Consider the following 12,273-nt stretch of genomic DNA (forward strand, 5'->3'; position numbering starts at 1 on the left):
GCCAAGAGAGGAGCGTTAGAAACTCTACCCATAATAGTGGATTGGTTTAGTTCTTAATCTAGTTATGTTAATTTTTGGCTTCTTTTTCTGCCTTCTTAATGAATTGACTTTTCTATCGCTATGAAATGTTCCTCTTTTATTCTTGTATTGCTTTTTGACGAAGTTTATTTTGTCTGGTATTAATAAAGCCACATCAGCTTTTTTAGAATTAGTGTTTGCATGGTGTAATTTTTCCATCCTTTTGTTTCAACAATTTTGTGTCTTTATATTTAAAATGCATCTCCCATAAACAACATACAAGTGGGTCTTTCCTTTTGATTCTGTCTAACAATCTCTGGCTTTTTTTTTTTTTTTAAAAGAAATAATAAAACTTTCCTTTTTTAAATTTTTTTAATTCAGGTCATAATAGTTTACACCATTGTGAAATTTCAGGTGTACATTATTATTTGTCAGTCATCATACATATGTGCCTCTTTACCCCTTTTACACACTCCCAATTCCCTTCCCCTCTAGTAACCACTAATCTGTTCTCTTTGTCTGTGTGTTTATCTTCCACATATGAGTGAAATCATACAATGTTTGCCTTTCTCTGTCTGGCTTATCTCGCTTAACATCATACCCTTAAGTTCCATCCATGTTGCTGCGAATGGGACAATTTTGTCCTTTTTTATGGCAGAGTAGTATTCCATCACACATATGTACCACATCTCCTTTATCCAATCATCAGTCAATGGGCACTTGTGCTGCTTCCACGTCTTGGCTATTGCTTCTGCTGCAAGGAATATATGGATGCAGAAGTCTCTTTGAATTGTTGATTTCAAGTTCTTTGGATAAATACCCAGTAGTGGGATAGCTGGGTCATATGGTATTTCTATTAATTTTCTAAGAAATCTCTATACTTTTTTTCATAGTGGCTGCACCAGTTTGCATTCCCACCAGCAATGTATGAGGGTTCCCTTTTCTCCACATCCTCTCCAGCATTTGTTGTTTTCTGTCTTGCTCGTTATAGCCATTCTAACGGGTATAAGGTGATATCTAAGTGTAGTTTTGATTTGCATCTCCCTGATAATTAGTGATGTTGAACATCTTTTCATGTGCCTGTTGGCCATCTGTGTATCTTCTTTGGAAAAATGTCTGTTCAGATCCTCTGCCCATTTTTTGACCAGGTTGTTTGATTTTTTGGTGGTGAGTTGTGTGAGTTCTTTATGTCTTATGGAGACTAACCCCTCATTGGATATACAATTTGCAAATACTTTCTCCCAGTTGGTGGGTTGTCTTTTCGTTTTGTTCCTGGTTTCCTTTGCCTTGCAGAAGCTCTGAGGTCTGAAGTAGTCCCATTTGTTTATTTTTCCTTTTGTTTCCCTTACCCAAGTAGACATGGTATTTGAAAAGATCCTTCAAAGAGTATACCGCCTATATTTTGTTATAGGAGTTTTATGGTTTCACATCTTACCTTCAAGTCTTTGGTCCATTTTGACTTCATTTTTGTGTATGGCAAAAGATAATGGTCTACTTTAATTCTTCTGTATGTGGCTGTCCAGTTTTCCCAGCACCATTTGTTGAAGAGACTTTCCTTTCTCCGTTGTATATTCTTGGCTTCTTTGTTGAAGATTAGCTGTCCATAGATGTGTGGTTTTATTTCTGGGCTTTCAATTCAGTTCCACGGATCTGTGCGTGGTCCCAGGTGCTCTCGTTCTGCACTTGCTGTCTGCCCTCCTGGGGTTCTCAGCTTGGTGAAGATGTCCCTGTGGTTGCTTAGCCTCCTCAGTGTGGAGCATTCCCATGGGCTGGGAGACAACTCCCAGAGTGAAGGTGTTCCCATGGAGGGCTGCCCTTTCCCCCTTCTCTCAGAGTTGCACACCAGCCACTGTGTGAGGTCTCGTACCCTAGATCACTGCCATTCAGGAGGGAGACGAGATGCCCTTATCTCCTTCCACTACCTCCAGGAGACGTCCAGCACCCCCACCTTCAGACATACGGCTGTGTGGGCCTCTCAGACATCTACTGTGTTGTGTGAATGTCTTCTGTGGGTTCATGAATGTTGTTTTCATTGTATTTTAGTGGGGAGAGACTAAGGGAAGAGCTCACTCCGCCATGATGCTGATGTCACTCAATCCAATCTCTGCCTTTTAATTGGAGTATTTAGACCATTTACATTTAATTGATACGGTTGGGTTTAATTTTGCCATCTTGCTATTTCCTTTCTATTTTTTCCTTCTTTCTTGGTTCCTTTATTTTTCTTTCATTGCCTTTTCTTGGATTCATTGATTTTTTTTTTTTTTTTTAGGAAGATTAGCCCTGAGCTAACTGCTGCCAATCCTCCTCTTTTTGCTGAGGAAGACTGGCCCTGAATGAACATCGGTGCCCATCTTCCTTTACTTTACATGTGGGACACCTACCACAGCATGGCATGCCAAGTGGTGCCATGTCCACACCCAGGATCTGAACTGGTGAACTCTGGGCCGCTGAAGCAGAACGTGTACACTTAACCACTGCACCCCTGGGCCAGCCCCTGAAAATTTTTTTTTTTTAATTTTACCTTACCTATAGGTTTTTCAGCTGTATGCCCTATTTAGTTTTATACTGTTAGTGGTTGCCCTAGGAAATATTATATGCATCCTTGACCCAGTCTATCTTGCATTAATTTTCTATCACTTCATTTGTAATGAAAGAACTTATAACAGCGCTGGTTTGGGTTGTCCAAAAAGCAGACATCAAGAGGGGATTATTTATATACAATATACAATATACAAAATTATGGGAAATATTTGTAAAGAATAAAGGGGGAGAGAGCAGGAGGAGGTGGAGTCATCCTTCTGTGATGCAGATCTGACACCTGTGAAAGGAGAGAGGGAATAAAATTGTGTAGGCAGAGTCTCAGATTGCAACACGGTTCTGAGGAAGTCTTGAGCAAACTGAAAAGATGGCCCTAAATAAAGATTGTCCACTGGATGTGTCTAGCATTGGGCCAATGGGCTGCCTCTAGTACTCCCTTGATCCTCAGGCATTGGCTGGCAGCAGCTGGAGACAAGTGTGGCCTAGGCATGAAAACCATGGTAGATACAAAGGAGCAGTAGCTAGAAGCTGTCAGTCAACCAAGGTCACTACAACAGGCTCTCCTGAAGGAGACCTTCACAGTGTACCTCCGTGGCTGCCACAGACCACCCTTTGTGCTGCACGGATACTCTTCCCCATGTATGTGCAAGGAGCAACTCCTCCATGGTCCTGACGGGCCTCTCTCTTTCAGGAGAAACTTGGCTGGGGGAGATCAGAGGGATGACAGCCCCTCCTGCTGCAGCAGGTCATGGAGCTGCAGCTGATTCTCGTCCTCTCCCTCTTTCACTGGCCGTTCTAAGTTTCCCCCGTTCTCAGCCAGCTCTCTTGCAGGTCTTGGCAGTTTACCTGCTGGTGTGATCCACACCTTTATCACTGAGGGGTTTGAGCCTTCTCAGGCCAGCCTCACTGCATATGTCCATTCACAGTGAAAAGTGGACAAGAGAGAACCAGGAGGTGCCTGAGTGGATCAACCGGCTTCCCCCTATATTCTTCCCAGGCCTCAGTGTGTAAGAGCAGCCTGACCTCCTTCTACTGATCAGGGTCAATTACTTCTGCCAAGATGGTGATTCCTCTTTTCTTCCTGCTGGACCTTGGACATCAGGTGACCATGTGCTCTGGCAGCAGCCGTAGCTGGTAGTCAGTATGACGTTTGCTCTGTACCCTGGGAAGAGTGCACCCCTTTAGAGACTAGGACCTCTGACATTGCAGTGCTCAGAGTTGTAGGGATGGAAAGCACGAAGTTCATCAATGGGTGATTGGGTGCAATGGAAGTGGAGCCACTCCTGCTTCCACCAGTAGATGCCAAGACCCATGTCTTCTTATTGGGAACGTAGTGCCATATAGAGGTCTCTGACTTGGTGTATATAGTGCATTCTATGGAATGGCACCTATCTTTGCAAAGTATTGCCTCTAAACTGGTGCCTAAGCTGTGCTTCCAGTAAGTCCTTCCTGTGCTCTGTGAAGCCGCCTGCCCTCTCTGGAACAGTATGTGATACAACCAGTGGGTTCCATGGTCAAGAGCACATTCCCACAAGTCCTCTGCTGTAAGACGGCTCCCTTGGACAGCTATGTTGTATGGCTTTCCACACCTGTGAACCAGGCATTCTGTAAGCCCGTGAGTAATGGGGCTGGCTTAAGCTATGTAGGCAGGAAAGGCAAACCCATAACCAGAACAGGTGTGCCCCGTAAGGAAAGCTTCTGGTCCTTCCAAGATGGAAGGATCTCAAAGCATTTAACCTGCCGCAAAGAGGCCAGTTGATCTATTCTAGGAATGGTCCAGTGTTGAGGGCTAAGAATTGGTGGCTGCAGTCAGCTCGTACACTCAGAGACAGCAGTGGTCAGAATGGCCTTGGCAAGTGGGCGTCCAGCTGTGTCGTCCGGAGGCCATTCTTGTGTTCTGTGGCTGTCTGCCACTGTGTGGTGCAGTGTAAGACACACCCAGCAGCTTCCATGGTCAGGAGTCCATTCCCACAAACTCTCTGCTGTGAAGTGGGTGCCAAGCCGACGCCTCCCTCTCTGCCACCGTGGCGACTGTGTTCATGTGCCCACCATGCCAGTTCTGGGATGGTGACGACCAAGGTTGGCTAATGTCAACTAACTGAATCATCTTGTTTACTTTGTTATTTGGTGGCTCTTCTGCAGGATGGTTTCTGGTGTGTGTTCAAACGTGATACAAGAATCTTCACACACTGTCCCCACTCCCACGTGTCTATGCACAAGCCTCTAACCCTCTTAGCCTTGTCTCTGATCCTCCTGTTTTCCTTCCAGGTCCCTGACCAACCAGGCCACTGGACACCATCCAGGAGTCTGTATATATATTCTTTCCTCATGCTACTTCTCTCTCCACTCAAAATGGATAACCAGGACTGTCACTTACAGCTCTGCCTACTGGGAAGACCGTCTCTTTCTCTGCCTTTCAAGGGCACCCTTGAATGTGGATATGACGCAGCCCCATCTGTTCCCAGCTCATTGCCGCATACAAGTCAACGCAACTGCACACCAGGTTCAGGCTCTTCCTTTCCCCTCAGCTGATCACTTGAGACCCTCCCTACAGCCACAGAGTGAGCTGGAAGATGGGGGCTGCCACACCAATAGCAAGTGACAGGGAAGTGTGGACTGGCTGCTCACACAGTTAACTTGGGCTCTCCGTCCCGCGTAGGCTCAAACCTATAACGTTTCCATTTTATGGTAGATCGATGCCAGTCCTGTCAAAAGGTATGACTGGACAGAGCTGAAGACCCCCATATTGGAAGGGGTAGTTCTGGCTGGAGGGTCCTTTGGTTCCCCAAATAACCAAGCGCTCTGCGTCTACCAGGGCCCAATATCATGCCAAGGCATGTATTTCTCTGCTGCAAGTGTCGTGACCTGGCTGCAGAGCCCAGAGCCTGTGTTGCCCTCTCCCACAGAGGCTTGCCATAGTTCCACACCGCATCCTTTCCCCCCGCGTATCCCTCCAACACCACAGGGCCTGCCGGGTTGCACGACCTCCGTGGCAGGACTGCTTGCACCGCAGCCTGGACTCGTGCAGAGTTCCTTCCTCTTCTGGGTCCCGCTCAAAGCTGGCGGCCTGCTGGGCCACCAGATGCGTGGCCAGAGCGGTATTCCTGGTGCGGGGGTCTTGTCTCTGGAACCCAGAGCAGCGCCAGGCAACGCACTCCCTTCTCTGTGGGCAGGGACGCAACACACCATCATGTTCCTTGTACTTCGGTGGAGACATCTGAGCACATCCCTGACTGCTACACCCTAAAACCTTTACTGAAGTGACAGGTTCCTGAATCCTCGAGGTTTTTCTACCACCCCATTGGAGCCCACAGGTCTTAAATAGACTTCAATGTGCTGCCTCCTCTTGCTCCTTTTTTCCAACCAGCATGATGTGATAGATGGATGTGATGTTCAGAAGGATGTCTAGACGGTCCAGGTCTCTTTGGAATCTGTTATGACTGAGGGCCGGAAAGTTAACATGGCCCTGGGGCGTGTAGATGAATATTCATTGCCCATTCTGTAGAAATACGAACTCTTTCTGATCAGAGTAGAAAGAGCACATCCACACAGCCATGGACTCCACGGCCTGCGTCTCAGCTCCTTAATCTGCTCCAGCAAGGGTCCCCAAGGGCAGCACAACAGCCGCAGTTGAGGTTCCTGCAGCGACAGACAACAAAAGAGAGACAGACAAGTGGAAAAGAAATAGCGAAAAGGTGCATCTACGCCCACACACATCAATTATTACGTTAATGTGGACGCACTGAGCACTCCAACCAAGGCACAGACTGACACCCGGATAAAAAAGGGAGAGCCAAGCGTACGTTGTCTACGATTTTCAGGGTGATGGAAGTATTCTAAAACGTGATTGTGGTGACAGTTGCATATTGTGTGCATTTTTCCCAAACTGATCAAGTTGAACACTTAGCAAGGGTGAACTTTGCTGTCTGTCAATTACACCTCCATGAAACTGTAGAAGGAAACAGTCAAGAAAGAGGATGTGCTTCATCTGAGTCCAGAATATACACAGTAACACACCCGGAAGGGAAAGGACAGGGAGACGGGGCCAAGACAGCTGGTAAAAGTAGGTGCAAAAATCCTAAACAAAACACTGCAAACTGAATTCTGCAACATGTGGAGAAGAGAAGGCATCACACCAAGTGGGGTGCGTCCCGAGAGCGGAAGATTGGTTTAACCCTAAAAAGGTGGTTATGCCATCCATCCTATTAATAAACTATGAGAGTAAATGCATGACCATCCCAGGAGATGCAGAAAGAGCTGCTGAGAAAATATAACACCCACTCAGCTCTAACAAAAAGTGTAGCTCCTCTTAAACTTGGAATAAAAAGAAACTGCTGCTTTTTTTTCTTTTGGAGGAAGATTAGCCCTGAGCTAACATCTGCTGCCAATCCTCCTCTTTTTGCTGAGGAAGACTGGCCTCGAGCTAACATCCATGCCCATGTTCCTCTACTTTATATGTGGGGTGCCTACCACAGCGTGGCTTTTGCCAAGCAGTGCCATGTCCGCACCTGGGATCTGAACTGGCAAACCCCTGGCCGCCAAAGCGGAATGTGTGCACTTAACCACTCCACCACTGGGCCAGCCCAAAAAAGAAACTTCTTAAACACAAATTACAGCGAACAACCTTCTTCCTGGTGGGCTGCTCGAGATCAGGAAACGCACCAAGATCCCCTTTCACTGCTCCTTTTCAGCACTGGACCAGAGAGCCTGTCCACACAGACTGAAAGGGAAGACAAAGCACAAGGATTTGAAAAGAATATGTAACTCTCACTATTTGTAGACGCTATCGTTGTTCACAAAGAAATCCTGAGACTCTGTTGATAAATTATTAGAATTCGTAGCAAGGTTGCTGGATGCAAAATCAATATTCAAAAATCAATTGTATTTCTATGCATTAGCCAAAATAAAAAATGCAATTTATTTAAAGATGTTATTTACAATAAGAGCAAAAAATGGGATAACTAAAAGGACATTGCAAAAACAGATGTCACGCCCTTTTTGGAGAAAATTATAATTATAAAAATTTACTGAGAGACATTAGAGGGGCCGGCCCTGCGGCCGAGTGGTTGAGTTCATGCGCTCCGCTTCGGCGGCCCAGGGTTTCGCTGGTTCAGAGCCTCGGAACAGACTCCTGCGATACGGAAACTGGGTTTGTAACGACAGGCTTCGCACATCAGTGGGGAGAGGAGGAGCTGCTTAACAAATGGGGTTTCGACCGTTTTTCATAAGGAAGAAGGAAACTGGTCCTTCCTCACCTCGTACCATACATAGAAATCAATTCCATGTGGGTCAAAGACATAACCGTGCATGGTAAAACTAAAATATTTTTAGAAGGCAATCTAGGAGAGAGTGAACTCAGCATAGAGAATTATTCCTAAAATATGAGGCATGGAGTACAAACCACAAAGGAAAACACAGCCCTCTCAGCACGGGCCGCCAGTGCTGGCAGTGACCTCCTGCGTCAGGGCCACACCTCCCCCCTCTGCTGTTCTCAGACCTCTGAGCCGGTGCCAGGGCTCCAGGAGGCTCTGGGTGGGCAGAGAAAGATGGCTGCTTCCTCCCTTGCAGTTTCATAGCAAGAGATCTGCTCTATCTTCCCACAGAAAGAACAGGTGTCCGAGAGGCTGGGAAACCCCCTGGTTTAATTCAGAAAGCGCCTTAGAGAGACTAGCACTCACGCTTGGAGATGCTGCTTCCCTGGAGTGATACCCTCCCGTTGGGCAGCACATCTGTGATTCAGAGCTAAGGAACATCAACAAGAAGGGCGGGATGATGAGGAGGAGAGAGGAGGGAGGAGGGCGTGTGAAACGGGTGGGAGCAAAGGACGCCAATCATTTCAGCCCACAAAGGGGACACAGTGTAAGTGACCACATCTCTCCGGTGGAGAGGAGCTATGCGTCCACCCGGCACAGCTCTGATGCTGGGACGCAATGGCGGACACCCCTCCAGGGGGCCAGCTGAGACCATCGGAGGGTCCTGACTCCCCCAGGCCGATCCCAAGGGAGGGCTGTGGTCCCATCTCCCTCCCGCTTCCCTGCACTGAGGAAAGCAGGAGAGCTGTGCCAAGGAGCCGCAAGGTTAGAAAGGAGAAGGGATGAGCTCTGAAAACCAGAACAACTGGTCATTGTACCAAACTGTTGTTCAGACGTGAGAGTCCAGAGTCCTGCAGTGAAGTAGCCAGAGACATCTTTCCTGTTGCTCAGACACCTCCAGATTCCTTGGGATCTTTTCCGTCAAACCCTCTCAGCAAACTTGAACGTTGCGTCTGTTGCCTGGTGGACAGCAGAACCAGTGGGAAGCCCTGTGGCCACTTTATGGAGCTGCCAGCTCGCCATCTGTCCCCATTGTGAAGACAGCACGTTTTTACCACGGCTCCAGCATCACCCTGGAGCCTCTGGATGGTCAGCAAAGCATCCCGGGCACTGACACTTGCAGTGCCCTTGAGGCAGGGTCTGGGGCCTCGACTCTGGCCTCCGGCTGCTGAAGGTGAAGGCGCAGCGATAACGCTCACTCGCCAGACTTCGTTTTCCACACAGCCTAGCCAGCCCCTTAGCACCGGCAGTTTAACTATGCAGAGGGGGACTTTGCTATCCCCCCCGCATTCCTTAGGCCTCGTGCGTCATCTATACTGTGGTCCCATTGGAAGTGTGCCTCTCTGCCTGTTCGAGCTGCCATCCGTTGGCTGACTGCATATTTTTCATCCAACATTTATAAAATCCGCCCCAAGTGTCAGACTCTGTAAGCATCCAGGCTAAAGATATTAAACAAACAGTCCTTGTCACGGAGAATCTCAGAGCCTCATGGAGAAGAACACAGATACACACAGACTGGTTCCAAATGTGGCTGTTCGCATCAGAGGACGTGGATTCAAATCCCGTCTCTGGCATTTCCTAGCTATGTGGCCTGAACAAGTCACTTAATCCTTCTAAGCTTCGCATCCCCATCTATAAAGTGGAGATTCATTGATCGAACAGATCTTGGTCGAGGACCCACTTGGTGGGAGCACAGGCGGGTGCTGAGGATGCAGCTCGGGACCAGACGGACCAAGCCCTCTCAAGTGAAGCTGGCTTTCAGATGTTAACAAACAGGTAGTGAAGACGAACCACAGAGACGTGATCTGTGGGGTAGTGGTGAGGGCCATGAAGCAAACAGAGCAGGGCGAGAGGGGGGGAGCCCAGGAGCTGGCTGTCTCAGAGGGTCGGGGCGCCTCTCTGGAGCTGTGGGTGAGTCAAGAGCCAGCCTGAGGAGGGAGCCCGCGGGGTGTGGCCACCAGCAAGGGGCGGGGGTGGCTGAGAGCTGGGAGCCGGGGAGAGGGAGGAGGACCTGCAGCTGGGCAGGCTGCCGCTGGGCCGTGCAGGCCAAGGTAAGGACGGTGTTCATGGGGTCCCCGAGGGCAGCTTCCTTGTCGAGTTGTGGTTTGGTAAAGGGAGATGGTGGAGCTGGCCCTGATGGCCTAGTGGTTAGAGTTGGGCGTGCTCTGCTTCAGTGGCCTGGGTTCTGTTCCCGGGTGCAGACCCACACCACTCATCTGTCAGTGGCCAGGCTGTGGCAGTGGCTCACACAGAAGAACTAGAAGGACTTACAACTAGAATATACAGCCATGCGCTGGGGCTTTGGGGAGGGAAAAAAAAAGAGGAAGATTGGCAACAGATGTTAGCTCAGGGCAAATCTTGCCCAGCAAAAAAAAAAAAGAGAGAGAGAGAGAAAAGTGAGGTTGTGAATGCGGGGGTGTGGCATTCAGTCAGCACTCAGCAGCACCAGCCGTCACACTCACGAGAAGGGCGACAAGAGAGCAGCGAGCCCAGCATTCAGAAAGCACAGAGAGGACTCTGCGGAAGGAGGCTGAAACGCAGCCATGTGTGCCCCCGATGAGTCTACAACCCGGCAGGAGAAGCCAGGTGAGGACCCCCACATGTGCTCACGACAGACGAACCGGGCGCCGGCCTCTGGGAAGGCTCAGTCTTCTGCCTTCCAGAAAAGAGCACCAGGATCCTTTTTCCTTGAAGGCCGTCATGGGGTCCGGGAGAGCAGACACCCCCTCCCTATTCACCGCAGCGTCCCTGAGGCCCAGCACACAGTAGGTCCCCAACCGTGTCTGCTGAATGAGTCTGCAAACTGATTTGTCAAGAGTAACCACATGTGGGAGCATTTCTAACTTCTTGATCCTGGCAACACTGGTTCTTAAACTTTCAGACACAAATGCGATGACCTTTTGCGTGTTCCTGAGGCTAAACCACAGGATGCTGAACCAGGAACCGGGCTTCTTGGGAACCGGTGACAGAGGACCTATGTAACGCAGTGGGGTGGTTGTGCAGAAACTCACTTGCCCTCGACCAGAGGAAGGGTAGGCTCCTGTGGCACGTCCCCGGTTGCAGCCATGTCCCCAGCATCCACGTCCCGTCTGGGCAGCCTTGTTTGGGGCCAAGACTCACGGACGAAAGGACAGCAGAGGCCCCCAGGTCAGCTCTCACAAGCAGGACACTTGTAGTGTGAGAGTATCAGTGAAAAGGCTAGGGGAAAAACCCCAAACCTTGTCCCGTATAATTTCCCAGACCTGCCTGTTGAGGGGCCATTGTTCTCAGCCCAGATACAGGGCTGGGGGTTAGTCCAGGGGTGGGACGGGCACGCGATGTCGCCAGCCATCCGGGAGAGATGCCGTTCAGCTCATCTCCTGGGGGTCGGTCAGGAGCAGCCGCCAGGGCCTCTCTGACTGTCCCCAGCAAGAGTCAGAGCACCGGGGTTGTGGGACTGTGGGCGAGGCCTGTGGCCAGGGTTCTCGTAGCTGGTGCAGGAGTTCCTCCCAAGCCGGGGCAGGAGGACAGAGAGGCTGACCCAGCAAAGTCAGCATCCACCGAGCTGCTGGGGAACAAGCAGGTGTCGGTCCAGCGGGCCCCTGGGAGTGAGGCCTGTGGGGCAGGAGAGGGGACGAACAGGAGCCGCTCCAGGGAGACGCTTCAGCCCTCGGGGTGCCAAGCTTGTCTGCAAAAGCAATACCAAACACGAAATGAAGTGGGGCATTGGAAAGAGACGGATGAAAGGTCAAGGTGAGCTGGCAGAGGACCTGCACAGACGGCCGACACTGCCCTCGCTCGCCCCTGAGCAGCCAGACCCCACACACACCAGGGGTCCTGAGCGTTCCGCCACGGGAACTTTGTGACAAACCTTGGAGCCTTGTGAATCTCTGGGACTGGAGTTCAGAGAGAGAAGAAGATGCTATGAACAGCTGAGGGAAGCTGGACTCCAGAGCAAAAGACGGGGCTGAACCTCATCTCCTTCCCACAGTACTCCCCAAACCCTTCTGCTCTGTGAAATAGCTGCTTATCCTGCCTGAAATTCTGGTTAGAGATGCATACATATCACTGTATACCCTCTTTTAAAAAGACGAAAAACTCCCAGGACGTTATTAGAGGTATCAGTTAGTCAGTCACACATTAGTATAAACTAATTTGTCCAACTTTTTTTAAACATCCAGCTGAGATCATTTGCTCTAAGGGAACGGGAGTTTCTGCTAAGGATGAAAGGTAATAAACGACTCTTTATATTTATTCACGTATTTTGTTCTACTTTATATTCCCGCTACTTCTGAAAAGGATTTGAGACAGCAGATATTTTGAATTTCGAGGATTTTATGGAATAAGATGGCCTGATTCTACTTTCTCCCCTGCCTCCCACACACACACACGAAAGAGGGGGGGGGTCTGTAGTTGAAGGTAGAGA

The sequence above is a fragment of the Equus przewalskii genome, chromosome 13 (assembly GCF_037783145.1).
Source record: "Equus przewalskii isolate Varuska chromosome 13, EquPr2, whole genome shotgun sequence".
NCBI classification, from domain to species: Eukaryota; Metazoa; Chordata; class Mammalia; order Perissodactyla; family Equidae; genus Equus; species Equus przewalskii.